At 45.8% G+C, this 24,974-nt stretch overlaps 2 long non-coding RNA genes across 5 annotated transcripts; one reads left to right on the top strand and one right to left on the bottom strand.

Annotated features, from left to right (window-relative positions):
- Positions 1-2,930: 2,930 nt before the first annotated feature.
- LOC133240506 (uncharacterized) lies at positions 2,931-24,722 on the top strand. 4 transcript variants are annotated; one of them, XR_009734244.1, is made up of 6 exons: positions 2,931-3,821; positions 16,365-16,404; positions 21,014-21,195; positions 22,359-23,104; positions 23,434-23,507; positions 24,367-24,722. It is a non-coding gene; the product is annotated as an uncharacterized LOC133240506 (long non-coding RNA). The 4 variants fall into 4 exon arrangements; XR_009734245.1 differs by having other exon boundaries at positions 2,940-3,821; positions 22,359-22,509; XR_009734242.1 differs by having other exon boundaries at positions 2,932-3,821; positions 23,434-24,722.
- On the bottom strand, positions 12,245-23,006 carry LOC133240507 (uncharacterized). Its single transcript, XR_009734246.1, has 2 exons — positions 22,917-23,006; positions 12,245-15,295 (listed from the first exon to the last, which is right to left on the bottom strand). It is a non-coding gene; the product is annotated as an uncharacterized LOC133240507 (long non-coding RNA).
- Positions 24,723-24,974: the final 252 nt, after the last annotated feature.

Below are 24,974 nucleotides of genomic sequence, written 5' to 3'. Positions count from 1 at the left end.
CCTCCGACCGGCCTCGAGTTTTGTCCCACTTCCACACTCGGAGCACTCAGGGAACTCGCGACCCGCAGGCTCCTCAGCCGTCAGGGCGGGGCCGGAGGAGGAGCCCACTGGCCGGAAAACCCCGGGCCGAGGACCAACGTGCCCCGGGGCGGGGCCGCGTGCGCCACGGAGGGGCGGGGGCCGAGGTGGGCGGGGCCGGGGCGTGGTATGCACGCGGCCCCGCCCCCAGGTGAGAGTCTTTCTGGGCCAGCACACTACGGAATGTGTCGGCTAGTCTGGAAAGGAAGCCACAGGCCTTCCGCCGCGAGAGGTTACGGCAGGCGCCAGGAGGTCGGCGAAGAACCGGTTCGCCTCACCGCCTTCCTTGACCTGTCCTGCCCTGCGCCTCACTCCGGGGGAGGGGATTTCCCCAAGCCCCCTCCAGCTCAGTGTACCTTCCTTATTGACTCTGTACATTAAAAAGTGACACAACAGGATGGAAGTGGAAGTGGGGGAGAGAAGCTTTATGGTGCAGAAACTGCTGCTGCTGCTGCTGCTAAGTCGCTTCAGTCGTGTCCGACTCTGTGCGACCCCAGAGACGGCAGCCCACCAGGCTCCCCCGTCCCTGGGATTCTCCAGGCAAGAACACTGGAGTGGGTTGCCATTTCCTCCTCCAATGCATGAAAGTGAAAAGTGAAAGTGAAGTCGCTCAGTCGTGTCTGACTCCTAGCGACCCCATGGACTGCAGCCCACCAGGCTCCTCTGTCCCTGGGATTTTCCAGGCAAGAGTATTGGAGTGGGGTGCCATTGCAGTCAACTATTAATATCTCAGCCGGCTGATCAAGGTCAACGTCAAGAATGATAGATCAACAGTGATGGTATGTACAGATTGTGGTCTTCTTTTCAAAAATGCATAATCCTAATCTAGTCGTGAGAAAAACACGATTAATCCTGGTTCAGGGATATTTTACAAAATACTTGACCAGTATTCCTCAAAATTGTCAAGGTCATCAAAACCAAGGAAAGTCTGAGACACATTGGTACAGCCAAGAGAAGCCTGAGAAAATGTGAAAACTAAATGTAATCTGGTATCCTGGATAGGATCCTGGAAAAAGGACATTGAGTGAGTGAGTGAAGTCGCTCAGTCATGTCTGACTCTTTGCAACCCCATGGACTGTAGCCCACCAGGCTCCTCCATCCATGGAATTTTCTAGGCAAGAGTACTGGAGTGGGTTGCCATTTCATTCTCCAGGGGACCTTCCCGACCTGGGGGTTGAACCCGGATCTCCTGCATTGCAGGCATACCCTTTACCATCTGAGTCACCAAGGACATTAGATAAATACTAAGAACAGTGAACTTCCAGTTGTTCAAGCTGGTTTTTAAAAAGGCAGAGGAACCAGAGATCAAATTACCAGCATCCTCTGGATCATTGAAAAAGCAAGAGAGTTCCAGTAAAACATCTATTTCTCCTTTATTGACTATGCCAAAGCCTTTGACTGTGTGGTCACAATAAACTGTGGAAAATTCTGAAAGAGATGGGAATACCAGACCACCTGACTGCCTCTTGAGAAATCTGTATGCAGGGCAGGAAGCAACAGTTAGAACTGGACATGGAAAAACAGACTGGTTCCAAATAGGAAAAGGAGTATGTCAAGGCTGTATATTGTCACCCTACTTATTTAACTTATACACAGAGTACATCATGAGAAATGCTGGACTGGAAGGAGCACAAGCTGGAATCAAGATTGCCAGGAGAAATATCAATAAGCTCAGATATGCAGATGACACCACCCTTATGGTAGAAAGTGAAGAGGAACTAAAAAGCCTCTTGATGAAAGTGAAAGTGGAGAGTGAAAAAGTTGGCTTAAAGCTCAACATTCAGAAGACGAAGATCATGGCATCCAGTCCCATCACTTCATGGGAAATAGATGGGGAAACAGTGGAAACAGTGTCAGACTTTATTTTGGGGGCCTCCAAAATCACTGCAGATGGTGACTGCAGCCATGAAATTAAAAGACGCTTACTCCTTGGAAGGAAAGTTATGACCAACCTAGATAGCATATTCAAAAGCAGAGACATTACTTTGCCAACAAAGGTCCGTCTAGTCAAGGCTATGGTTTTTCCTGTGGTCGTGTATGGATGTGAGAGTTGGACTGCGAAGAAAGCTGAGTGCCGAAGAATTGATGCTTTTGAACTGTGGTGTTGGAGAAGACTCTTGAGAGTCCCTTGGACTGCAAGGAGATCCAACCAGTCCATTCTGAAGGAGATCAGCCTAGGATTTCTTTGGAAGGAATGATGCTAAAGCTGAAACTCCAGTACTTTGGCCACCTGATGTGAAGAGTTGACTCATTGGAAAAGACTCTGATGCTGGGAGGGATTGGCAGCAGGAGGAGAAGGGGACGACAGAGGATGAGATGGCTGGATGGCATCACCGACTCGATGGACGTGAGTCTCAGTGAACTCTAGGAGTTGGTGATGGACAGGGAGGCCTGGTGTGCTTCGATTCAGGGGGTCGCAAAGAGTCGGACACGACTGAGCGACTGAACTGAACTGAAGGACACCTGAATAAAGTATGGAGGTTAATTGATAATAATTCATCAATACTGGCTCATTCATTGTGGCAAAACACCATGCTAATAAAAGATGTTAATAGAAGAAACTGGAGTTTATGAGAACTCTATCTGAAATTTTTTGTAACAAACTGTTCTAGAAAATAAAGTTTATTTGTTGAAAAAAAAGATCATCTATATAATATATTAGTATGTTTATTGTACTTATTTTAAAATATAATGTATATTAAATATTATTTAAATGGCAACCCACTCCAGTATTCTTGCCTGGGAAATCTCTTGGACAGAGGAGCCTGGCCGGCTACAGTCCCGGGGGTCGCTAAGAGTCCGACAGGACTGAAGCGACTAAGCATCCATAATATAGTTTTAAAAAACAAATTCAGTCTTCATTCTCTCAGCCCACTTTCAGGCGTATCTTTCGTACAGCAGGTAGATGTACTGTTTACAAAACGCTGCTGCTGTGTTTTTCTGCAACGTGGATTTTTAATCACTATATATTCGAGGGTCTTAGGTAGCAAGTGCACCGGGATCAACTTGGTTCTTCCCAACCGCTGCACAATAGGAGCGGTTTTGCGCGTCATCATTCTTTGTTACTTAGCTCCTTACAAGGGACTTTTAGATTGTTGCCCATTTGGGGCCGTTAAAAACAAAGCTACTGGTTCGATCTGCATTTTAATAGCGAAGGAGCTGGACATGCCGAGGAGGATGCCAGGTCCGTGTGCTGCGCTCAGGGTCCCTGGTGCAGGCTTGGCCGCAGGAGCCCAGCTAAGAACCCTGGGTATCCATCCAGTCATCTTCCGCAGCCTCTCCAACACCCCCACTTCCCCCAAGGCGCGGCTCTTTTTGGGACTGTACTGCATTTTTTGGAGATGATTGGGCGGGTGAGGGTGAAATGCAGGCCAATGGCTCGCGAGCGGCTCGAAGGAAACGCTCCCCGAAGCAGAAAAAGAGCAGAAAGGGTCAGAGGCACAAGGCGACTCTGGCAGGGTTGTTGTTACTCTGATGGGGGCGCCTGCAGCGTTGTTAGTGCGGGCGCCCGCTTGAAGCGCCCAGCCGAACCCGCAGCTTTCAGGGGGCGGGGGCGGGGAGGGCTTATCTGTTGCATGGCTCTCTCTCTGGGCTGGGGGTTTTGTCTGGTAAGTTCACGTGGCACCGGTCCAGCCCAAAAGCCTGAACACCCAGCACCCCCGACCCGCGGTGTTCCCAGCTCCTGCTGCTGCTGCTGCTAAGTCGCTTCAGTCGTGTCCGACTCTGTGCGTCCCAGCTTCTAGGTAGTTGCAAAAGCGAGTTGTTTTTGTTTTTTTTTTGGCTCATTTTTCTCCTGACTGAGCGAATGCTTTTAAATACGACGTTGATAGATAAGTAAAGTCATTTACCCTGGAATTCTTTCTTTGTGTAGCACAAACTTTTCTGCCTTATAACTGAGCCCCTGGAAGCCAGAATAGTTGCCACTGGGTTTTGTGACTTGATAGGAACACCATGTGGGGAAAAGACTAGATTTGGTGTTCAAATACCTGGGTTCTAGTTTCCATTCTGACACTTGGAAGGGATGCGTTCTCCAAGCATTGGTTTTCTCACCTGTAAAATGTTCAAATTAATCTAAACAATATGTAAAGTAACCTCTACTTCATTCTTGCTCAGGGCTGATGCAACATCGAAGCAAGGGAAAGTAAGTGCCTTGTAAAACTGTCAGGTGCTGTAGACCTCTGAGTAGTACTGTATTAAATCTTTTTCACATTGATTCACTCAACTGACCATGGTTGAATACAGCCAAGGTGACCCAGCCAACATGACCAGCCCAGTACTAGGTGCCTCAGGAAGAGGCACAAAAGAAAATCCCATTACTCTAAATACAGTTCTTCTTTAGTATATGTGCTGCCGAAGCGAGCACTAAATACAGTTCTTCTTTAATGGGAAAAAAATATTAAGTTGTAAATACCTCACACAATAGAGACTTGCAAAAAGGACCCCGGGGTAAATGAGCGGCAGGTGAGAGGCTGGGGTCCAGAAAGTCCGCTGATCAGTCTTGTTAGACTTTGCAAAGTGAAAGTGAAGGTCACTGAGTAGGTGCCAGACTCTCTGCGACCCCATGGATTATACAGTCCATGGAATTCTCCAGGCTAGAATACTGGAGTGAGTAGCCTTTCCTTTCTCCAGGGAGTCTTCCCAACCCAGGGATCAAACCCAGGTCTCCCGCACTGCAGGTAGATTCTTTACCAATTAGGGAATCTTCTAATTTTTAAAATCATGTTAATCCTGTTTTTTTTTTTTTTTTAAGGATCTATTCCTTTTATTTCTGCTTTTATCTTGGTACTTTTGTTCCTTCTACTTTCTTTGTGCTTGCTCTAGTGTTCTTTATCTGGTTTCTAGAGTTGAATGTTAGAGTTATTTATTCTTAGAATCTTTTGTTGTTGTTTCCTCTTGGAAATGCCATACAATTATTTTTTACAAGATTTAAGAAATAGATCTGAGTATCTGCTTTTAATTGGTGAGTTTAACCAGCTTATATGGATAATGACTACAGAAATACTGAGATTTATATCCACCCCTTTTATGTTGTTATATTTGTGTATGTGTGTGTGTGTGTGTGTGTGTGTGTGTGTGTGTATGCGCTCAGGACTGATATAACAAATTGAAAAAATTCCATCCTGTTCAGTAAAATAGTTGTTGCCTTTAGATCTTACAGTACCCCACCCTTGACCTTCCCCTGGATCCAGCAACAAAAGAGGCATTAAGCCTTACAGATGGCACATGATATGTTGAATATCACATGGTATACACTTTCTCTTTGTTTCTTTTTTCTTTTTCTACCTTCCTTTGGATTGTTTGAATTGTTTCATTTAAACAGGGGATTGATACTAGAATTACAAATGTGTGAATCAATAACTGCTATATACCTTTACCAAAATATTCCTCCAAAACCTCACACTTATAATGTCAAAAAATGAACTAACCATCTTTCCCTCTCAATCTGCTTTCCCTCTGGGTTCTATATCTCCAGTGAGATACCAGCTATGTCAAGGCGTCCAGGCTAGAGCTCTGGCAGCTATTTGCTTTCCAATGGCACCCCACTCCAGCACTCTTGCCTGGAAAATCCCAGGGACAGAGGAGCCTGGTGGGCTGCAGTCCATGGGGTCGCTAGGAGTCAAACACGACTGAGCGACTTCACTTTCACTTTTCACTTTTCATGCATTGGAGAAGGAAATGGCAACCCACTCCAGTGTTCTTGCCTTGAGAATCCCAGGGGCGGGGGAGCTTGGTGGGCTGCCATCTCTAGACACGACTGAAGCGACTTAGCAGCTGCCAGAATCACCACCATGAAGTTGCAAGCCCCTGGTTTCCGTGGATTCCTCATGGGAGAGGCTTCACATGTTTTTACTTCGTAGTGTTTTACGTCGTTATCTGTTCTTGTAGGATTTGCAGAAGTAAGCAAGCTATTGTAGGGACGAACAGTTCAGATGGCAGGCTCTGCCTCTCCCTTTGCAGCAGCTTATACAGCTCTAATCTCTCTCAAAATGTCAATTGACCCCAGGGGGAGAAAACCAGGAGAAGCCAGCTATTTCTCTCCACCCCACCCCCAGAGTCTCAGAAAGACTCAGCCCTTGAAAATGTAAGGTACATGTAAGACTGCTCACAGGGCTGCAGGGCATGGGTGAAAACTCTAGATCACTTTCTCTGTTTCCTTCAGGGAGATATGGGAAAAGGGAGACTTATTTGTCACATATGTTGAACTGTGGGGACTGCAGAATGGTACATGTAAGGCAATGAACTTGTTTTTGTTCTTGTTTCTGTTTTTTAATTGGAGGCTAATTACTTTACAATATTGTGGTGGTTTTTGCCATACATTCACATGAATCAGCCATAGGTGTACACGTGTTCCCCATCCTGAACCCCCCTCCCACCTCCCTCCCCATCCCATCCCTCAGGGTCCTTCCAGTGCACCAGCCCTGAGCACCTTGTCTCATGCATCGAACCTGGACTGGCGATCTATTTCACATATGATAATATACATGTTTCAATGCTATTCTCTTAAATCATCCCACCCTCGCCTTCTCCTACAGAGTCCAAAAGACTGTTCTATACATCTGTGTCTCTTTTGCTATCTCGCATACAGGGTTATCATTCAGTTCAGTTCAGTTCAGTCGCTCAGTCGTGTCCGACTCTTTGCGACCCCATGAATCGTAGCACGCCAGGCCTCCCTGTCCATCACCAACTCCCAGAGTTCACTCAGACTCACGTCCATCAAGTTAGTGATGCCATCCAGCCATCTCATCCTCTGTCGTCCCCTTCTCCTCCTGCCCCCAATCCCTCCCAGCATCAGAGTCTTTTCCAATGAGTCAACTCTTCACATCAGGTGGCCAAAGTACTGGAGTTTCAGCTTTAGCATCATTCCTTCCAAAGAAATCCCAGGGCTGATCTCCTTCAGAATGGACTGGTTGGATTTCCCTGCAGTCCAAGGGACTCTCAAGAGTCTTCTCCAACACCACAGTTCAAAAGCATCAATTCTTCAGCACTCAGCCTTCTTCACAGTCCAACTCTCACATCCATACACGACCACAGGAAAAACCATAGCCTTGACTAGACGGACCTTTGTTGACAAAGTAACGTCTCTGCTTTTGAATATGCTATCTAGGTTGGTCATAACTTTCCTTCCAAGGAGTAAGCGTCTCTTAATTTCATGGCTGCAGTCACCATCTGTAGTGATTTTGGACCCCCCAAAAAATAAAGTCTGACACTGTTTCCACTGTTTACCCATCTATTTCCCAAGAAATGATGGGACTGGATGCCATGATCTTCGTCTTCTGAATGTTGAGCTTTAAGTCAACTTTTTCACTCTCCACTTTCACTTTCATCAAGAGGCTTTTTAGTTCCTCTTCACTTTCTACCATAAGGGTGGTGTCATCTGCATATCTGAGCTTATTGATATTTCTCCTGGCAATCTTGATTCCAGCTTGTGTTTCTTCCAGTCCAGCGTTTCTCATGAGGTACTCTGCATATAAGTTAAATAAACAGGGTGACAATATACAGCCTTGATGTACTCCTTTTCCTATTTGGAACCAGTCTGTTGTTCCATGTCCAGTTCTAACTGTTGCTTCCTGCCCTGCATACAGATTTCTCAAGAGGCAGGTCAGGTGGTCTGGTATTCCCATCTCTTTCAGAATTTTCCACAGTTTATTGTGATCCACACAGTCAAAGGCTTTGGCATAGTCAATAAAGGAGAAATAGATGTTTTTCTGGAACTCTCTTGCTTTTTCCATGATCCAGCAGATGTTGATAATTTGATCTCTGGTTCCTCTGCCTTTTCTAAAACCAGCTTGATCATCAGGAAGTTCATTACCATCTTTCTAAATTCCATATATATGTCTTAGTATATACTGTATTGGTGTTTTTCTTCCTGGCTTACTTCAGTCTGTATAATAGGTTCCAGTTTCATCCACCTCATTAGAACTGATTCAAATGTATTATTTTTAATGGCTGAGTAATATTCCATTGCATATATGTACCACAGCTTTCTTATCCATTCATCCGCTGATGGACATCTAGGTTGCTTCCATGTCCTGGCTATTGTAAACAGTGTTGTGATGAACATTGGGGTACACGTGTCTCTTTCCATTCTGGTTTCCTCGGTGTGTATGCCCAGCAGTGGGATTGCTGGGTTGTATGGCAGTTCTATTTCCAGTTTTTTAAGGAATCTCCACAGTGTTCTCCATAGTTCCTGTACTAGTTTGCATTCCCACCAACAGTATAAGAGGGTTCCTTTTTCTCCTCACCCTCTCCAGCATTTTTGTTTGTAGACTTTTGGATTGCAGCCATTCTGACCGGCGTGAGATGGTACTTCATTGTGGTTTTGATTTGCATTTCTCTGATAATGAGTGATGTTGAGCATCTTTTCATGTGTTTGTTAGCCATCTGTATGTCTTCTTTGGAGAAATATAAGGCAATGAATTTGAAAGAAGGAGGTAAGATACTGGGCTAAACAAGGAATAAACAGAAATTTGCATATTGAATAATGGGACCTCAGACCCTGGGAAGTCAGCAATCCGATTTACCATCCACAAGCAGGGAACTGGAGGATTCATTTGTGCAGAAAATGAGCATCTCAGACAAACATCCTTCAGTGACTGATTATTTACTGTTTCCCTCAGTGCCAGCACTGATGGACGGTTAAACAGCCTGCAGCAAACTCCATTGGTCGACAAACCCTACTCCCAGGCAGAGATTCCAGGCAGTTCCCAAATGTAGATGTCCAGCCTAGGATCACCAGCTTGTGAGGAAGGCTCCAGATAGGGTGACCCACCATCCTGGTTTGCCAGGGACTGAGGGTTTTTCAGGACACTGGACATTCAGAGTCAGACTGGAAAAGTCTCTGGCAAACTAGGGTGAGTTGCTCCAACAAGTATGAGCAACATCTATCAGTTTGGCTTTGGTTTAATAATTTGCAAGCCTGACTTTCTCCATGCATGCATAGTCATCTGCTATAATTTATAGGGTCTTGAGACAAAGTCTGCCAAAAATTGGATTAAATGGTTTATGACTTTTGCTGATCCTTTCCCAGCCTCTGACACCATATGTAGCGAAAAATATGGTCTACATTATTTGTAATTTCCAGCCCAGTCAACTAAAGATGTGTCCTGGCTTCTTTTATTATTAACTTGATCTTCTTCTTCTTCTTCTTCTTTTTTAAAGATCTAAGTAGCTTTAGCACTTCCCAGGTGTCTCGGTGATAAAGAATCTGCCTGCCAATGCAGGAGACGCAGGAGAGGTGGGTTTGGTCCCTGGATCAGGAAGATCCCTGGAGAAGGGAATGGAAACCCACTCCAGTGTTCTTGCCTGGAAAATCCCATGAAAAGAGGAGCCTGGTGGGATACAGTCCATGGGGTCGCAAAGAGACGGACAACTGAGCAACTGGGCACACAATCACAATTAGCTTTATTCAGCAATTATGATTGGGTGGTAAATAGTCTAGTAAATTGACTAGATCATACTTAACTCGATCTTTAATCAACTGAAACCACTTTTGGCTGTTGAAACCACTGATGTTCCTGCTGGACTCGGTTGCACCCCACCAGCCAGAGTCAGTTCTGCAGGGTCAGTGTCTCGGTCAGGCAGGTAGTTAAATGTGGTCTTACCATGCCATCCTGCCCTGCTCTGGAAAGCAGAAAGCCCAGCAGTCTCTGGGATGTAAATTACCTGATTTTCATGTCATGGACCAGGAATGGTCTTAACAGACAGTTGATACTACTAATTATCTCCGGAAACAAGGGCTACCAGTTCTGGATCTGAAATAATAATTATGATATTAATAGATAGCCTCCAACTTTAGGGAGATTTATAGAAAATAATTATAAATAGTAAGTTTATTTAGTTACTTTGGGAGGACATTCCACAACCAGTTTAACTAGCAGGATCTGTTGCTCAAAATGAAATGTGCTGCAGATTTTTGCACATGTTGCCAAACAGAGTAGATGGTTAGCAACCCGCTTTACCATTTTTCCAGGCTAATTTTTATTGCTGTCTCACTTTAGGATGTTGAACTGTGGGGCTTCAATTACCTCCATTACTTGTTGCACGGCTAGAGAACTCTCAAAATTCCTCCCAAAGCAAATCTTGGCTCTGCCGGCAAGGACTCCCTTGACGCACTTTGGAGGGGATGTGGGTTGGCCTTCTTTTAGGAACATGTACTTGTCGGCGCCTGAGTTTTCATAAGAGGACTGAATCAAAGTCCCAGCCCAGTTTATTATTAAGGCATGAGGCTCATTTCTTAACTGGCAATGGAAAGCACCACCATTCCAAGTAGAATCTAAAACCCACAGCCACAAAGGACTTTTCAAAAGCTTGGCTAGGTGAAATGCTGTTTGTGCCTATAAAGTATGTATTCTGTTCAATCTCTAGACATGTGTTCTTAAATATATCACCGATTCAGCCACAGCAGTAGAGTTCTGGTCTTTGACTAGAACTCATGGCTTCTTGGAGAAGTCCTTTCCATGCTTTCTGCTTTGGCTGGAGGCCTTTGACCTACACTCAGGAACATTATACATAATACAGTTTTGAACACTGATCCCCTATCTGTTGTTGGGATGTTGTTGAGGGCATCGCTTAGTGGAATCATTCACAGTGGCCACTCCATGTGGACCTCTCGTAGAAGGGAATCTGCTCTTTGGTCTTACTGTCTGGAATGGTTGATTTTTCTTAGCAAGCTGCAAATACTCTGAATCTTATACTGTGTCATCTTTCCCTCTATCAGGTGCTAGGTCACTAAAACAACCATGTGTACCTGTGTGCTAAGTCGCTTCAGTTGTGTCCAACTCTTTATGACTCTATGGAATCATAGCCCACGAGGCTCCTCTGTCCATGGGATTCTCCAGGCAAGAATACTGGGGCAGGTTGTCATGCCCTCCTCCAGGGGATCTTCCCAACCCAGGGGTTGAACCCAGTTCTCTTACATCTCCTGCATTGGCAGGCAGGTTCTTTACCACTAGCACCCCCTGGGAAGCCCAGAGAATAACTACGAGATCATACAAAGGAGACTCATCACTCAGGTTGAGCATGGAATCAGAGCATACAGGACTGGCAAGATGCTCTAGGGGACCGTACCTGCCATGTTAAGTGTCCAAGAATCCCCTGGAGGAGAGTTGGAGACAAACATAGGTTCCTCCAAACCAGTCCTATAGAGGTGCCTTCAGATCATCCCTCTTCCTTAGAGTGAGGTTTAGGGTCAGGTGTAGTAGGGCAATGGCAAGGGGAGAAAGACATAGCTGGTCCTATATCCCTCTCCCTCATCAGATTCCTATCAGGTAACACACAGGACATGATTGGAAACCGATGGGCACTGAATATGAAGTCAAGCACCCTGTGCTTTCTGTTTGTTTCATCGTGGTCCCCGGGTCAAGGTGCATTCTTACCCCAAGTTCACATCTATTATATGAGCTGGGAAATAGTACACTGTAGAAGTTAAAAATGTGGGCTCTGAACTTCACACTGCACATATATAAATTTTTTTTCCAAGCCATTGTTGGTTTTTAAATTTTATTTTTGCTATCTTTTGCCATTAGAGATTGTTATTATATTATCTGTTTAGGGTAAAGTCTTCTGCGGGGGTGGCAGAGGATGAGATGGTTGGATGACATCATTGATTCAATGGACATAAATTTGAGCAAACTCCAGGAGATCCTCGAGGACAGAGGACCCTGGCGTACTATGGCTGTGGGGTGACAGAGTCGGGCACGCTTTAACAACTGAACAACAACTTATGTATATGGGTATGAAATTCAGCCTATGTGTGTAAGCAAGTCTTTTAACAATTTTCTTTATACCTGTGCTCTTGTATGTTTAATAAAGACAGTCCTTACTAATTCCAACATTATGAAAAAGAAAAAAAGGCTCTGGAGTCAGAGAGCTAACATCAAACCCTACCTCCACACTCACTAGCTAAGTGACCTTGGATAAGAAGCTCTCTTCATCTCTAAGTGTATAGAACTGCTTACCAAACACAGTTACTACAGGAAATACATTATATAACCACTGTGAATCATCTAGCCCAGAGCTCGACATTGCAATGGATAGTTGCTATGAAGAAATACATCATGGTCGCTTAGAGTTTGGGGCTTTGGAACTGAGTATACTGGGGGTTCAAATTCTAGCACTCCCTGGGCCAACTGTGAAACTTTGGGCAAGTTTCTAACTTCTTTAGATCTTTGCTTTTTTTTTTTTTTTCCATCTGTAAAATGGAGCTAATAGTACACATAAAACCCTTGCATGCCATTTGAAATGTGTGCTCTGTAAATGATGCTCTTAATTGCTCGTTATTTTACTGCTCCACCAGAGAGCATGCAGCTAAGCTAAGCAGGCCAGAGAGACCATGTAAGGGAGATTGTCCAGAGCTGCCAACCCTCTGTGGCAACAGGGAAACTGACCTCCATCCCCAACATATGGTAGTAACACATTGTTCTCTGTGTGCTCAGCAGGGAGCTGTGAGTTTTATATTTTTGTTATATCTGGGGCTAGATCAGATGGATCTTAATATTTTAAGGGCCACAAGTACACAAGTATCACTCCGGGTCCAATCAGGAGGCAGAAACCACATAGGGTTTAAGAAATGGAAGTTTGATGTGAAGAGTATTACATACACTATGATCAAAGAGTAACTATAGGATGTAAAGTCTTCCTGGTGGAGCTAGCGGTAAAGAATCCACCTGCCGATGCAGGGTTCAATCCCTGGGTTGGGAAGATCCCCTGGAGGAGGAAATGGCAACCCACTCCAGTATTCCTGCTGGAAAATCCCATGGACAGAGGAGCCTAGTGGGCTACAGTCCCTGGGTCACAAAGAGACAATACTAAGGACACATCATAAATATCTAAAACGTAAGTGGACCCCTGTAGGGCTACTCTTCCTTCAGCTGAGAAAGAGGGCCCATGAAGGAGGTCCCTCCCCAGGCTGGGGATCAAACCTTGATGGAGGAGGTGTCATGGCCCCACTGGAGGCAGAGAGATTAGCTGGTGCCTGGGCCAAAGCTAATTGGCATCTGCTGGACAAGCAGAAAGCAACCTGGTAGGTGGGTATGTGGACAGATAGAGGGAGTTGAGTGGCGGTGTAGGCAGGTGGCACAGAACATACAGTGTCTGTATTGGGAGGGTCATGGGAAAGTGATCACCAGGCCAGGCAGGACTGCAAAAGTCACTGGAGGCCCTTCTGGGCACATGGCTGGGGCAGAGCACCACAGGATGCCCTACGCCTGCCCAAACCAGCAAGAACTGCCCCTTCCTCCTGTGGTGTTCTCCCAGCACCCTCTCCTAAGAAAGCTTACATTATAGCATTTATGCTCACTGTAGAGGAGAGTCGCCTGTGGGAATTCTGCCCATTATCACAGAGTAGGTATTGGTGAGTGAACTTGGAGTTGAGGAATAATACATGAATAACTAGCACAGACACCTTGGGGCATTTGAAGAAAGCTGGGAACATAATTAGTGTGGATCCATATGCTCATGCATGTGCTCATATATAGATAATTTCCTTTGCTTGTTGGGGTTGGGAGGGGATACTACTCCTAGGGTGTTCACAGACCTCAGGTGAAGAGCACTTGGAGGGGAAGTTATCCAAATGTAGGCTCCTCTATGGATCCAAGGCAACTACAGGAAAGCCTCCGCAAAGCACTGAACTTTTGCGGGGAGGTGGGGCATTCTGAATTATTTTTTAACTTGCAGATTTCCTGTCTGCGTATGTGAACTGAAAGTGCCTTCAGAGTAGATTTTGCCTTTGAGAAACTAACCTGGTCCCTTGAATTAGGAGCCAGAAAATCTGACCTAGCTGTGTGTTCCGGAGCACATCACCTTGGCTCTCTGAGCCTCAGTTTCCCCAAGCGAAAACTGGAACCTTAAGTCAGTCACTTTCCCTGCAACTGTTTTACACCAGCATTTTAAGCCTCCAAGGAGGGTTCCGATCCCAGAGTCAGGAAGATCCCCTGAAGAAGGAAATGGCAACGCACTCCAGTATCCTTGCCTGGAGAATCCCATGGACAGAGGAGCCTGGCGGGCTGCAGCCCATCAGGTCGCGAACAGTTGGGCAAGACCGAGCACACGCAGAGAGTAAAAGGTTAAAGTCCTTGTTGGATTTCCCTGTGCTCTTCCACCAGCGTGTCCCAAACTGCAGCTTCTGCAGATGCTCACTACATCTTTTCACCAAAGGAGTAGGAGGACGGTGCTTCAAACGGGAGCAATGGGCATTTCGGAGGCATTCCGGAGTTCGGAGATGGCAAAAGGACAACCAACTTTTCTCCCTTTATCCTTGCGATAGGGACGTTAGGAGCCGGGAAAGCTCAATTCTGCCATCTGCTGGTCACCTTTTGTATAGCAGCACCCAAATATTCACAGTTTTATAGTGCTAGAACTAGAGAAGATGCTTGGATGGCATCACCGACTCAATGGACCTGAGTTTGAGCAAGCTCGGGGAGACGGTGAAGGACAGGGAAGCCTGGCGAGCTGCAGTCCATGGGGTCAGAAAGAGTCGGGCACGACTGAGTGACTGAACAGCAACAAATTTAAACTCACCTAAGGATCGGAGAGAGGAAGTGGCATTTACTGAGCACCTACTGTTTACAGGCGGCTTTCCAGGTGACTTAGTGGTAAAGAATCCTCCTGTCAATGCAGGAGACTTCCAGGAGACCTGGGTTTGATCCCTGGGTCGGGAAGATCCCCTGGAGAAGGAAATGGCAACCCACTCCAGTATTCTTGCTTGGAAAATTCCGTGAACAGAGGAGCCTGGTGGGCTACAGTCCATGGGGTCACAGAATCTGACACAGCTGAGCACAAAAGCATGCACTGTTTATAAGGGATCCACCCTCTTCAAGGGTGGTCTGAATGCAGATATAAGTTATCCTTGAACCTTGCCTGTAAGGGCTTCCCTGGTGGCTCAGTGGTAAAGAATCTGCCTGCAGAGCAGGAGATGCAGGAGACGTGAGTTCAATCCATGGGTCAGAAAGATCCTCTGCAGGAAGGCATGGCAACCCGCTCCAGTATTCTTGCCAGGAAAATTCCATGGACAGAGGAGCTGGCGAGTTACAGTCTATAAAGTCACAAAGAGTCAGACATGACTGAAGAGACTGGGCATGCACGCTGCCTGTAAAGAGGGCATGGGTTCCAGAGAGCCAGGGCTGCTTCTCAATGGCTGTGTTCCCCAAGCACAGGCTTCGGCTGCTCTCAACTTCAGTTTTCTCATCAGGTGGATGAACGAAGGATTTGGAAGGACGGCCTTAAAAGATAAAAGAGGTTGTTACAGGTGGGTACTGAGAAGGAAAGGAGGGCATCCTAGGCAGACCAAGATGAGGGTTTCAGAAGACACCCATGGAAAGCCTGACACGTGTCCTCTTCTTGTCCCCTTATTTGTGAAGCCAGTTAATCTCCAGATCTCTAGGTGTCTCACCTCCTGACGTCTGGTCAGGGGCAGGGACAGAGGAATTGGAAAGATTTCTTCAAGGAAGAATGAAACAAACACCTGTGTAGACTCCACCAACTTTAATAGGAGCCATATCATTGTCTTCGAAGTATGCTATTATATGAACATATTGCCATTTATTTACACATTCTACAGCATATGGACATTTGAATTGTTTCCAGTTTCTTGCTGCCTTGGACATTCATACACATAATTTCTGTCAAGTATATAATCAGGGAGTGGCATTGTTGGGTGGCAGACCATGTGCATTTTCAACTTTATAGATAATTACTATTTATCCCAAGAGGTTCCACCAGTCAAAACTCATGTTAAAAGTGCGTGTGCTCACGTGTGTGTGTGTGTGTGTGTGTGTGTGTGTGTGTAGGAGGGAAGGTATTCCTGTTCACCAGATTCACTGCAAGCACTTGATATTGTCAGTTTTTTTTAAGTTTTGCTACTTTGGTGGGGTGAGATGATGTCATTTCAATTTCCCTCCAAAGGTGACTCTGTAATTGTTAGTCATTTTGAAGTATACCATAATTACTTTTCCTAATTTGTGCATTTAGAAATTTTCTTGGAATAAATAATTTTTTCTTTAGTAATTTCAATATGTTTATGTACTCAGAATGTTTCATTCCCAACTCTTACATCACATGTAAAATATTCTGTAAATAGCAGTGCCTTGGAGATCCTTTTCCTGGCCTGGAGCTTTCTGACCTGCCCTCTTCTGTGTTAGCTCTGCAGGCTCGCTGCACGGTTGCTAGATTGAATTTTTTTGTTTTTTTGAACAGTCATCCTGGGCATTCTCGTTGCCATTTTCTTCTGTTTTCCTGGATCCCTTAGCAACTTCCTCCTTCCTGATTTACTCTCTTATTTTTTTTTTCAGTACATCCTCTACTAGTTTCCTGAGAAAGAATTCTCAGAAGGTAAGTTTTTGGAAGTCTTGCACGTGTGTAAATATCTCTACCCACAAACGTGAGTGATATTTTGTCTGGATATCTAGTTCCATGTTGGAAAACATTTCTGCTGAGTTTTGAAGGCATACCTGCTTTGCCTATGGGGTATGATTTTATTAAGAAGTCTAATGTCTAAGTCTTGATATTTTTGTATTTTTTATTCAAATTTTTTTCTTGGAACTTGCTTTTTATTCCTGGGGTCTGTAATATCCTGGTGGTGTATTATGTATGAATTTGTCCATTTCACAGGGCGCTTTGGGTGTCCTTTCAACCTGAAAACTCACACCTGTCTATTTCAGAAAGGTTTTTTTTTTAAATTATTTACCGAAAAAGTCTTTCCTTAATCTGTTTTTCTCTTATTTCTTTCTGGAAGCTCTACTTATCAAATGCTGCCTCTCTGGATGAATTTTCTAATTTTCTCATTTTTTTCCCCTCCCATTTTCTATTTCTTTTTCTTCTCATACTAGGTTTTGGAGAATTCCTTTATTTTTATATTCTATGGAATTGTCATCTCTGCTTTTTCTTAAAGAAAATTCATTAGATATTTTTGTCCTGTGACCATTCCTTTTCTTTTTTTAACTACCTGCTCTTGTTTCTGAGTATGTGACTGGCATAGTTTTAGTTTTTCTTCTACCTGTGTGGTTTTTGTGTTTTCTAAGTTGTTTTGCAGGTGGGTTGTTTTTGTTTGGCCTCCATCTTTTACGTTAAAACTCTGTGATGATTTCTGGAAATACTTCAGTGAGACACTAGACGTCTATTGGCGGGTCTCTGTACATGAGTGGTGCCTGTCACCTGGTGGGTTTCACTTTAGGGTCGTTGCGACTTAGCAGCAGCAGCAGTCGCGTTGCTGTGGTTCATCGCTCAACCATGACTGACTCTTTGCAGCCCCATGGACTGCAGGCTTCCGGGCTTCTCTGTCTATGCGATTTCCCAGGCAAGAATACTGGAGTGGGTTGCCATTTACTTCTCCAGAGTATCTTCCTGATTCAGGGATCGAATCCGTGTCTCCTGTATTGCCAGCAGATTTTTTACTGCTGGCTCCTTTGGTACAAATGCTTGTTCTGTTTATGGTTATCCCCAGGAGGACTGAGATACCACTACATTCTAAAATGTCACAGGAATTTAATTACATAAAGAATTTTCAAAAATTTGGAAGGAGGGACCATGTAACACGTGTTTACAGCAACTTATCATTGATTACTTGTTTCTTTATATCTTAATTTAAGCTCCTTCTGGGAAGAAAGCATGTCTTTTTAATTTTTTTTCTTTTGATGAAGTCAATGTACTTTTAAAGTCTTTGTATCTTGTAGGACATAATTTCTTCATTGAATTAATGTGTAACAAGAAGGTATTGAGATCATCATATGGGGTAAAAGGGAACTAACATTTCTTGAGCACCTACTGTGTGTCCAAGGTTATGGGAGAGTATCTTAGAATTTGGTTGACTTTGAGAATAAAGACAGCCAACAGAACTGTTCAGAGCGGGCCTTCAAAGGAGAGGAAGCTGCTGTGTCTTGCTGGTTGTAGGCTCCAGCTGGGCTTCCCTGGTAAAGAATCTGCCTGGAATGAAGGAGACCTGGGTTTGGTCCCTGGGTTGGGAAGATCCCCTGGAGAACGGAATGGCAGCCCACTCCAGTATTCCTGCCTAGAGAATTCTATGGAGAGAGGACCCTGGCAGGTTACACCCCATGGGGTCACAAAGAGTCAGACATGACTGAGAGACTAAAAACACACACAATTCAGGCTCCAGCTAGGGGTCACAGGGGAAGGTACAGCCTTAACAAGTGTACAGTGGAGCTCCATGAACACCAGTTGTGACAGTGATAACTGATACTGACAGGCTAGATTTACTAAAGCTGATAGTTTGCATCAAGGGCTTCTCTGGCAGCTCAGTCGGTAAAGAATCTGCCTGCAGTACGGGAGACCCAGGTTCAATCCCTGGGTGGGGAAGATCCCCTGGAGAAGGGAATGGCAACCCACTCCAGTATTCTTGCCTGGGAAGTCACATGGACAGAGGAACCTGGTGGGCTACAGTCTATGGGGTCACAAAAAGTCGGACACGACTGACCGACTAACACTTCACGAACACCAAACCTGGGGATCTGTGCTATAGACACATTCAAGATCCACAGAGATCTTGTAAAGATGGATGAAAAGCCAAAATGAACAAGGAGAAATTCTCTCTTTGTTAACATTCTCTCCTTGGATTCAAAAAACTAATTTCACAAATTCAGGATTAGGGAAGATCTGATTCAGGAAGAATCCTTGGGGTAAAGTATGGGAATTTGGGTTGGCGCCAAAACTAAAATAAAGCAAAACCTCTTTACCATCTTTAGCTACAAGGACGCAAAACCAAGGACATGGGAGGTGACAGTCCTATTTCATGTTGCTCAGTATATTACACAAGGCCTGTACTTGGTGTTGAGACTGTCCACCGCACAGATGTTCAAGGATGGAAACGCCATTTCACAGAGGATACCATGCAATGAGTACTGTAGTCAGAGTCCAGAGGATGCTGAGGCCGTATTACCTCACTGTGCAGGACCACAGTGGTAAGGGGGGGTGTCAGGAACGCTTCCCAGAGACCCCACATCAGCTGATATCTGAAAGATGATTAAGAGCTCTATAGATGGATATTTTAGCCCAGATGGCTAAAAATAGACACTGGTACAAGGATAGTTCTGAGAGGGAAGAGCATGGATAAAACTACAGTCCAAAGAGCACTGCTGCTTGTTCCGTTCAGTTCAGTCGCTCAGTCATGTTCGACTCTGCGACCCCATGGACTGCAGCACGCAAGGCCTCCCTGTCCATCACCAACTCCCTGAGCTTACTCAAACTCATGTCCATTGAGTCGGTGATGCCATCCAACCGTCTCACCCTTCTCCTCCTGCCCTCAATCCCTCCTAGCATCAGTCTTTTCAAATGAGTCAATTCTTCACATCAGGTGGCCAAAGTATTGGAGCTTCAGCAGCAGTCTTTCCAATGAATATTCAGGACTGATATCCTTTAGGATGGACTGGTTGGACTTCCTTGCAGTCCAAGGGACTCTCAAGAGTCTTCTCCAACACCACAGTTCAAAAGCATCAATTCTTTGGAGCTCAGCTTTCTTTATAGTCCAACTCTCACATGCGTACATGACTATTGGAAAACCAAAGCTTTGACTAGATGGATCTTTCTTGGCAAAGTAATGTCTCTGTTTTTTAATATGCTCTCTAAATTGGTCATAACTTTTCTTCCAAGGAGCAAGCTTCTTTTAATTTCATGGCTGCAGTCACCATCTGCAGTGATTTTGGAGCCCCCCCCCCAAAAAAAGTCTGTTACGGTTTCCATTGTTTCACCATCTATTTGCCATAAAGTGATGGGACCAGATGCCATGATCTTAGTTTTCTGAATGTTGAGTTTTAAGCCAGCTTTTTCACTCTCCACTTTCACTTTCATCAAGAGGCTCTTTAGTTCCTCTTTACTTTCTGCCATAAGTGTGGTATCATCTGCATATCTGAGGTTATTGATATTTCTCCCAGCAATCTTGATTCCAGCTTGTACTTTATCCAGTCCAGCATTTCTCACGATGTACTCCGCATGTGAGTTAAATAAGCAGGGTGAAAATATACAGCCTTGATGTACTCCTTTCCTGATCTGGAACTAACCTGTTGTTCCATGTCCAGTTCTAACTGTTCCTTCCTGACTTGCATCCAGGTTTCTCAAGAGGCAGGTCAGGTGGTCTGGTATGCCCATCTCTTTCAGAATTTTCCACAGTTTATTGTGATCCACACAGTCAAAGGCTTTGGCATAGTCAATAAAGCAGAAGTAGATGTTTTTCTGGAATTCTCTCACTTTTTCTGTGATCCAATGGATGTTGGCAATTTGATCTCTTATTCCTCTGCCTTTTCTAAATCCAGCTTGAACATCTGGAGGTTCATGGTTCATATACTGTTGAAGCTTGGCTTGGAGAATTTTGAGCATTATTTTGCAAGTGTGTGAGATGAGTGCAATTGTGCAGTAGTTTGAGCATTCTTTGACATTGCCTTTCTTTGGGATTGGAATGAAAACTGACCTTTTCCAGTCCTATAGCCACTGCTGAGTTTTCCAAATTTGCTGGCATATTGAGTGCAGCACTTTTCACAGCATCATCTTTTAGGATTTGAAATAGCTCAACTGGAATTCCATCATCTCCACTAGCTTTGTTCTCAGTGATGCTTCCTAAGGCCCCCTTGACTTCACATTCCAAGATGTCTGGCTCTAGGTGAGTGATCACACTATCATTATTATCTGGGTCATGAAGATCTTTTTTGTATGGTTCTTCTGTGTATTCTTGCCACCTCTTCGTAATATCTTCTGCTTCTGTTAGGTCCATACCATTTCTGTCCTTTATTGTGCCCATCTTTGCATGAAATGTTCCCTTGGTATCTCTCTAATTTTCTTGAAGAGATCTCGTCTTTCCCATTCTATTGTTTTTCTCTATTTCTTTGCATACAATTGGGGAAGGTTTTCTTATCTCTCCTTGCTATTCTTTGGGACTCTGCATTCAAATAGGTATATCTTTCCTTTTCTCCTTTGCCCTTCGCTTCTCTTTTCACAGCTATCTTCACTGCGGCTTGAGATGGGTGCAAACCAAACTCAAGTAGGGAGACCTCTGGTGGTGACTGAGAAAAGTACAGTCTCACAGACTAGGCTGTGGGCCTGGAGGCTATGGAGGGATTCTGAGTCCCAGGGGGACAGACACGACCACTTTGGAGAAGGGGACAGCGAAGGGGAAGAAAGGTAAGTATCAGCAGGATACAGAAAGATACATAAGGATAAAGGAATTTTGAAAGGAAAATCAAAATGTTTACGGGGAAATGTTAGTAAGTTTCTGCTGTGTGAGGTGAGATGTTATTCTTCTTCCATCTCCCCAGGAAATAGTCTGTAAACTATTTATATCAGGGAAAGAAGGGAAGGAGGGAGGGAGGAAGGCCCCTGAAAGTAATAGGGAGGCTGGGTTAGACACACGATGCATGGAGAGAAGGAGACTCAGGAGGACACAGTTACTGACATCTTCAGTCACCATAGTTGTGTAACAGTCACGACTGTGTCCTGTGGGTAGAAACTGGGCGGAGATAGACTTTGATTCTCACTAGTTTGAGAGCAAGCCATGTAGAAATAGAATGGACTGCTTCAAGAGGCACTGAGCTCCCTGTCACCAGTAGGGCACAAGCAGAAATTGGTTGGCCATCCTCCAAAGAGGCTGCTCGTGTGATTTCTGCAAGAGATGGGATGTTGAGAGGTGAGCCTGAGACCCCCAAGATTTTGATGGAGGCTGAGAACATCAGTCTCTTCATCCTGGGTCCTCCCTTCTCAGCCAACTCATTCAGGTACTGAGGTGGAAGGTTTGATTGCATTCTTTTGAGGGAGGGTGCTAAGTTCCACCTATGTGTTCAGGTTAAGTCTGTGGAGACACAGGGCACATCTAGAAAGAAATGTAGGAGAAGGCAGAATCTGCAAGGAGAAAGGAGGGAGAAGAGTCATTGCTGATGGTCCAGAGCTTAGATTGCAAGAGTCCAGCATATTCTATCTGCTCCAGGCATTTAGACATCATTTTCCCTTGAGGGCTGTGTCCATTAAGGTCTCTTCAGGAAACAGAACCAGTCCAGGTGGTGCCCACGAAGATGCTGTAATAAAAAACTATTGACAGAGTGTGGGCAGGTTAGGGGAACAGGCAAGGAAGCAAGAGGCTCGTAGAGACTAGCAGCGAGGGGAAGCCCCCATTGAAGGGGTTAGGAGAGAAAATTGTATTCCAGGCCCCTTGAGAGCAGAAGCCATGGAGGAGGGGTCTCCTGAGGGAACCCTGATCATGGAGGTCACCCTTGCAGGTAGAGACATGCTGATGAAAAGAGAGTGGAGAGCATGGGAGAGATAGCCCAGTGCTCTCTCCTTTTACCTTCCAGAATCCCCCTTCCCCTTCCTCATTAACCCAACCAGAAGCCAGAGGCTGAAGAGCCAGGAGGACTCAGTCTGCAGGGATGAGGTCACCCCAGCACAGAGCCGAGAGACAAGGAAAGAAAAACGTGGAAGGGGCGACAACAGAGAATGAGCAGTGTAAGGGCTCCTTTCCTTGCCTTTTGTGATCGAGACTGCAGGCTGTGCCACAGGATACCGCTGTCTGGAATGCAGACACATCAGTGGGCCAGTTTGGACCATGAAGATGAGGGCAGAGAAGCTGTGGAGAGCCTGTCACCCGAAGACACAGGGCTGCTGCCCTGAGCCCACACGGCTGCCCTGAGGATTGTTACCTGAGAGAGATGCAAAGTAGCAAGTGGCTCCAGCTGCGGTCCTGTGCCCACCGAACTTATTACAGCCTTTATGGATTTTGAGAAGGACAGAGTCCCCATCTTTGAGAAGGCTTCAAGAGCTTACTGCATGTTCTGATAGCACTCCACAGGGACCTAGTTCCTCCCTTCTTGCCTAGGACCCCCATCCCGGTGATGGCTCAGAGCAGCTATTACCTTGCACAGAGAAGCTCTCTTCCAGTGTGAATGTCCTTCCAGTGATCTCTGCGAAGTGTCAGCCCCGAGTAGGGTGGGGCAGGCTGGGGCTGGGTTAGGATACTGCGGCTCTGTGTCTTCTCCCCAGTGGGTGTTCTCCCCATCGTGGCTGTGACTTCTCAGCCCCTGACAGCCCATGGCAGTTGCTGGTAAGAATCACTTCCTGCTGGGTTCTGAGTTGAGAAGACAGAGATGGCCCATCGTGCAGCACCATCTCACTTCCTGTGTAACTCCATTAAGCTTCCCCTGGAAGCAGCCAGGGCCACTGCTCAAGCCTCCCTGGTGAGTGTAGGATGCCTGGACTTGACAGGAAGTGTGAGGGGGTGGGGATGAGGGAGGAACAACAAAGCTTAGACCATTTGTATGAATTTCTGACGTCTATTTTGTGTTGATATTTCTTCAGCTTACAAAGCAATTTCTCAGAGTTTCACTCCATCTGAGAAGTTTGGAATAAACATTTTTCATTCTCATTTTGCAGATGAAGAAACCGAGCTTTCCAGGGGTAGAGAAACATACCCAGTGACGTGTCACTCGGAGCCAGCCAGGCTAGGAGTAAGGCCCAGTTTCTGGTATTTATGCCAGATCTTCTTCTTGTCCCAGAGACCTCTGCACGGTGAAAGAAAAACTCTTCTTTAGTGGACGTTTTGTGAAACAACACTTAGAAAATGCTGAAGGTCTCCCTCCTCCCTGCCCTGGTTGTCAGGGGACACATCATGGTGGCCCAGTTCCGTGAGTGACAAAGGCAGTTTCAGAGAGCTTGTCTGGACTCTTCAGGCCTGTACTTTACCACAAAGTGTGGGGTGTGTATGGCGTGTGAGTTATGTGATGACTGGGTATATAATGTGTGTTGGTGATGTGTGGTATGTGTGTGCCTGTGCGGAGTAGCATGTGTGTGTGGAGTTGTGTGTGTGTGTTGAGTCTTCATTTGAGGGTGTGTGGAAGTGTGAATGTGTGTGACATAATGGTTGGTGCGTGTGTGATATATTGTGTATGTGTGTTGTGTGTCAGTGTTGTGATATTCTTGTACATGAGTGTGATTGTGGGTCTTTCTGAGTCTGCTGGTTCAGTGAGTGTTATGGGTACATTCTCATGTGTGCTGATGGATGCGTGATATGCCATATGTGTGCTAGAAAGAAAAAGTGTGTGTGTGTGTGTGTGTGTGTGTGTGTGAGTGTGTGTATGTGCAGATGGCAGGTCTGGCACAGAGGCAGCCAGGACAGGAGGCTCACACCTTAGCAGTGTGTGTGTCGTGGCTCGCAGCCCCCAGGTGCTCGCCCTGGCGTCCCCACCTCGTTGGTCAGTTTGCCCAGCTGAGGCCTGGTTCAGTGTCAGCTGGGGCTTCCTCTGTTCTGAACAGGCCGGCATCCTTGGCACAGACCGGGATTTCACACTGGCTCGTCCCCAACTGCAGGTCCCCTCTGGGCCAGGCCAGCTGCCCCGCTCCCTTGGGACTTCCACCCACAAGAGAACCCCTCCCTGCCTAGGACGGGAGGAGCCAGCCCGGAGCTGGACGGAATGGCCACGTCAACAACTCTGCCCTCCCCGCCCCTGGAAACGGTCAGAACGAGCACCTGCCGCCAGCGCCCTACAAACATCAGCCTCACTGGTGGGGACGGCCGGGCCTCCTCGGCAGTCAGCCTCTTAGTGAGGCCTAGCCCGCCTTCCCCTTTCAGATGGCAAATCGCCGTTCATGCTCACCCACCTGCACCCTGACCCCTCACGCTGGTCTCTTTTATCTCTTTTAAAAGAGTGCTTTTCACCTTCTAACACTTTGTGTGATTTAATTGATTTGTTTCCTCTTTGTCTCTCCTTACTAGAATGTAAGCTCCAGGAGGGCAGGTGTGTGTTTGGTTTTTCATGTACTTAGAGGAGAGGAAGCAGGATGTTTAGAAGACACTCAAAATGTTTGTGGAAAGAAGGAAGGAAGGATGGAGGGACTTGATGCCAACCTCCCACCTAGGCCAAGCCATGGTGAGGGGTGTCGGGGAGTGTACTCGGTCCTGCTGGGGTCAGCCAGAG

The sequence above is a fragment of the Bos javanicus genome, chromosome 28, assembly GCF_032452875.1.
Source record: "Bos javanicus breed banteng chromosome 28, ARS-OSU_banteng_1.0, whole genome shotgun sequence".
NCBI lineage: Eukaryota > Metazoa > Chordata > Mammalia > Artiodactyla > Bovidae > Bos > Bos javanicus.
This window is presented reverse-complemented; position numbering and strand designations above follow the sequence as displayed.